Genomic DNA, 6092 nt, shown 5'->3' with positions numbered 1-6092 from the left:
GGCTAAAATTTTTATATATGAATAATTTTAATGTGAAATACAAAAGTATTTGATCATTTTGGTGTTTTACACAGTTGTGGTAGTAGTACAAAACGTCACTGACGTTTTGTAATAAAAAAAATTTTTGATCATAAAAGAACAAAACGTCGCTGACGTTTTGTTAAAAAAATATTATTTTAATTAAAAAAATACAAAACGTCACTGACGTTTTGTAATAAAAAAAATTTTTTGATCATGAAAGAACAAAACGTCGCTGACGTTTTGTTAAAAAAATATTATTTTGATTAAAAAAATACAAAACGTCACTGACGTTTTGTAAATGGCCATAGTTGTGTTTAACACACAGTTTGGTTCATAATGAAGAATTTCACCTCTAGTAATACAATATTAAAAAGAAAAAGTTCACTAATTCTACATGCAATCAAACATTTAATTTTTTAATAAATTCTGATATTTAAATTTTAAAAACTAATTTTACATTCAAAAAACATGTACTACTCTCTCACTTTCTTTCATTTCTTTTCTCTTTTCTATTGTCGGTTTATTTTTTTTAATTTTTTATTTAATTTTAAATATTTTTTATTATATTTTAAATATTTCGTTTTTTAGTTCAAGATGTTTTTTTAAATTAACAAAATATCAAAACAAATCAAAACATAATATTAACATCTAAAAATTCTGAAAAGACGACATCCAACTATAAACAAAATAACATCTAAAACTATCAAAAAATAAAAACATAACGATGTCAGAAAGTAATAATGCACACTTAATAGTTGTAGTTGCCTCGCTGGGCGGAAAGAAAGTAATTATTTTGCAGTATCTATGGTCAGCGTCACGTGCAGAGCTGAGGGTAGGGTAGAGAGTAATTATTTTGCACTCTTAATATTATATATATAAAATAAAGTAAAATTTTTTATCATTCAATATTTTTTTTCTTATATTTTTTCTTTATCTTACTTATAAAATAAATGATAATAGATAATATTTTATTCTCTAAAATAAAATTTAAAATTTAGATAATTCAAATCTTTTATATATATATATATATATATGCGGAAAAGAAGTGGATATTAAATCTACAACCTCTTTCTTATAAATTAGCTATTTAATTTATTAATTTAGTATATTTATTTTTTTATATAAAATTAGCTTAAAATAAAAATAAAATTAAAAAAATTTTATATTGAGATATCACATATTACACCAAGTGAATTTAAAAATCTTGCTGTTTTTTAAATTGGGTTCACTCAGTTTTTTATTAATATTATGAAATTTGAAATGAATCAAATGATTGAATTTTATATTTGTTTAAAAAAATTTGATTTTCTGCAGATAGGATGGGATAGGATTTAGACACTTAGAATGTAGGTAGAATTAGAGTTGAGATATTCTTAACCCACGAGTAGGATAGGGTAAAATTTAAAAAAAAAAAAATTCAACTTGCGAATAGGATTAGGTCAATCATGTAAAAATATTGGCAATTCATGAAGTAACTTTGAGAATATATTTGGCTTAAGGTCAATCACCCAACATGTTCAAGATATACATGGTTCAGTTTTAAAGAAAATACCAACAGTCATATACGAAAACAACTCTGTTTGCATCTATCAACTAAAAGAGGAATACATTAAAGGAGATAGAATAAAGCATATTTCACTAAAATTCTTCTACTGATCTCATGATCTTTAACAACATGGTGATATAGACGTTCAACAGATTCATTTCAATGATAATTTAGTAGATTTGTTCATTAAAGCACTACCTACTTCAACATTTGAGAAGTTAGTATATAAGATTAGGATGCGTCGGTTAAAAGATATCAAATGATGTAATTATCAGGGGGAGTAATATGGGAAGTATAAGATTGAGAAGTTAGTATATTCTTTTTCTTAACTATTATTTTTATCCCACTTCGAATTTTTTCTAATAAGATTTTTAACAAAATAGCTATCTAACGTATTATACTAAGGACATTCAAGAGAGAGTGTTATAAATATATTTATTATGAATGTCATTGTAAGTATAATTTAAATTTCAAGTAGATAGAATTAATTATAGATGTAACCTAGTTGAGTGAGCTAGAATTTGGGTCCTTTTATAAATAATTTTCTTATGATGTTCTGTGTACAACATCAATCATTAATAACGTCAGCTCTTATTCTCCTTATTCTCTTTCATCTTTCTTCTCTTTTCAAACTCTAGTCTTTATTTTCATAATAATACAGTATTTTTTTCAACCTTAAAAAAAACACTTGTCGAATAGTCTCTCAAATTCACTTGCGTGCTGTGCCTTTTTATTTGAGTGAACTACTAATTGGCCCCTGTACTTTTTTACGAAAGACAATGTGATTTTTTACGAAAAAAAAAAGAGTCATTACGATCCTTGTCTCTCATCTCCGTAAGACAATGCAGTTCTGTTGTGAGTTTTATCATCAAACACTAACAAAAATTGCTGATCTGATTTAGCACATTAAACTGATGAGGTGGACGTTAAGTGCCACGTGAATAGTTAAAAAAAAAAAAGAGTTAATTTGTCCAAAATTCAAATTGGTCAGGGGTCTTTTTATCTCATTCATTTAGATAAAACGACGTCGTTTTAATACTAAATTGCTCGGAAACCTATTTGTTCTAAAAAATTTTAATATAATATTTTTTAATTATTTTTTATTATATTAATATTTTTTCAATAAATTCTTAAAGGTATAGTATAATAAGTATAAATAATTAATAAATGAGTCAAATTTAAAAATATTATTTATTACAGAACTAAATAAATAATTTTAATAATATTTTTAAAATATAAATAATAAATTAATAATAATAATAATTCTATGATGTATTATTAGTTTTATAATCTGAATAATTTAAGTAATAAAGTAAACATTAATGAACATATTATTTAACATCTGTGTCATGTATAACAACAACAACATATGTAGATTAATGTACATTGAATTTAAGAATGTCATAATAATTAAGCAATGATAATTTAGAGTTAATACTCAAAATGATCTCTAAAATTTGACTTTGACGCAATTTAGTCCTCAAATTTTTAATTGACTCAAATTATACTATGAAATTTTGACCCGTGCTTCAATTTGACCTTTTTATTATTTTCCATCACCAAAAAGCTGACCTAACAAATTTCAGGTGCCATATGATCAACAATTTTTTTTTTCAGTTTTACCATTTTTTTATATTTACCACCACTATTATTATCACACTACTCTCCCTTTCTCTCCTCTCAACCAAGAACTAAGAGTCCAATATATCACTACATCAAAAGAAGAATAAAAAAAATTTTAAACTTTATTTTTTCAATCTCCACCCTAATTTGTTCATATACCGAAATCAAGTTTAATTTTTTCTTTTTATTATTTTTTGATTCTGGGGCAAAGAATGAATGGGTTGAAAGAAAAATTGTTGAGGAAGCTCAAATCAATTAAATCAATTGGGTTTCAGGTAAGATCAAATCCTTCAAGTGAAAGCATTAGTATGTTGATTTTTTCTAAAAGATTCTAACTTTTAACATAAGTTCCCTCTTTGTTTCTCTACAAAATATTCCTAAGAAAATAGTTGTTGTCCACCCTTTTTAGAGAACCTTGCTACAATGAATTTTTATGGTGACCAATCCAATTAAAAGAAATTAGAATCCCATAACACCAAAAAAAGAGGGTTAAGTCTCAAGAGTCTAATTTCAGAAAGTGAGTTTAAGTCTCGCCGATGTTGTGTGCACATGGTGTTGCTGTAGGCCAAGTTGAAAGATTTTCACATTTGTTTATCTAGTACTATGCAGTTCAGGGTCACCCAAAATTTCCTAGCACAAGCAGCAGAAGATTCAGAAGAGAATTGGAGGCAGACGGCCAACCCGAGCACTGCGACGGCAAAGAAGAACAAAAATATGCAGAGCCAGAGCAGAGGCAGATGCTGACCCACAACTATGACGGCGACGATGACTCAGAGGCCGAAGCAGAGGATGACAAAGGCTAATGGAATAAAAAAGCACGAGAAGAGGCAGATCTAGAGAACATGTTAGAGCTATCTGAGACTTGCTCCTGCTCCCCAATTCACCAGAAACACAATGATTTAAAAGAAATGGGGGTTGCTAGGTTTTTTGTTTCAAATTTTTGGGGCTAAATTGATGCAAACAAAAATTTTTGTCACGTCAAACTACCGTTGAGGCTGTCAGGTGTTAACTACACGTGTCACGTCAGTTTTTCGGTGACGAAAATAGACGGAAGGACTAATTTGAGCCACATCTTAAAATTTCAGGGTACAATTTGAGTCAGTTAATAATTTGAGAATTAAATTAAGTAAGGGATCAAATTTCAGAAGTCATTTTGACTTTTTGAGTATTAACTCGATAATTTATGATTAACTTTTAAGAATTGCATTCTTTGTATATATATATATAGTCATATATAAAGTGATAATCTCTTATATATATATAAATTAAATCAACAAAAATTGAATAGCAAAGTAAAACCACAAATCTAAGGCACCCATTAACCTAGAAGCAAAATTATGTCAAAATAAAAATTTTTATTTTTATTTTAATGTTTTAAAGACCTCAATAAATTATGTGTCAAATGATTCTTGTGGTTAATTTTAGAGGTTGATTATAGCACATGAAAAAATTTTAATCTTCTGGGTTTAGAAGATAATAAGACATTATTCCATATTTGTAAGTTTAGAAAAATATAAAAAAAATTGAGAGAATAAAAAAAAAATATAAAATCAAATAAATGAGTAAAAATAAGAAAAAAATTAATAATTAAGAGAGAAAAACTTATTCATGAGATATAAAAAAAGTTGATACGTGTCAATTTTATAGAGTTAAGAGGATAATTAGATTTATTATTTAATTTTTTAAATCATATTTTATTCATTTAATATCTATAATAATGTATCAAGTATTATTAATTAGTTTATGTTTATTATATCTTATAATAAAAAATTTATTAAAAAATACTAATAATATAATAAATATCACAACGATAAAAAATTAATTTAAAAAAATATTGTATCAAAATTTTTTTAAGATAAATAAATTTTTGACAAATAAATTCGTGATCAATTTAAAGTTAAAATGATGTTGTCTTTTGTTTTTTTTTTAAATAACTAAAATCAAATAGACATATGATGAATTTGAGTTTAGAAAATAAATTATTCTTATATTTTCCTAAACATTCATGTTGGTATCTAATGTCTATCTCACCAGCTTAATATCTCAGATCAATAATTTGTGTTAGTAGTTAGTAATTAACGACAAAACTCATAGATATTGTCTCAAAAAAATCATGGACCGAAATGACTTTTTTTTTTTTCCATAAAAAATTGCGTCGTCACAAGAAAGACCAAAGTTGCCATTGTAATTCACTCTTTTTTATTTTAACATTTATTTGTAGAGTCATCTTTAAAGTTACAGATTTTGTCTTTCTCCTTTTTTATTGGAAGGTTATACGGGTCATCTTATGAGAAGTTACAAGACGAAAAATATTTTTTCATCAAAATATCTGTAGAATAATATAAAAAAATTTAAAGTAATGTATCTTTTAGTAATTTTTTTTTAAAAATAATTTTGAGCAGTATAATTCAAATAACATTTATTTTATTATAATTTATTTTAATATAAAAATTATCAAATATAAATTATATTAATATAAATTTATTTTTTATCAAAATTAATTTTATACAAATTTTTATTTATAAACTGTAATCTAATCACACACTTAATCCTACAAGAAATATTGAAGTTCCAAAAAAGTACATGATATATGTGATCATTTTTCTATCAAATTTTGTTTTGTCATGGTTTGGGTTGGACAAAGCCAACCCGCACCGAGAAAGAACCGGGACAGCCCAAGATAACCCCACAACTATAGCAACCAAATTACCAAATACAAACATAACTCTACTCCACCTAATACTTATCTACTAACAATTTGAATTGATTACAAAAAAAGGGCATGGGAGGTGGTGCTGGACCCGTCTCGATCTGTCACCTTGTGAGTGAGTTTTTAAATAACTTGGATTGAAAATTTGCCCTATATTTTAAAAATGGATTCTCATTTTTTTTTCTTGATTTT

Source organism: Arachis hypogaea, chromosome 14 (assembly GCF_003086295.3).
Source record: "Arachis hypogaea cultivar Tifrunner chromosome 14, arahy.Tifrunner.gnm2.J5K5, whole genome shotgun sequence".
Classification (NCBI taxonomy): Eukaryota; Viridiplantae; Streptophyta; class Magnoliopsida; order Fabales; family Fabaceae; genus Arachis; species Arachis hypogaea.
The sequence above is the reverse complement of the archived record's forward strand: the minus strand, read 5'-3'. Positions refer to the sequence as shown.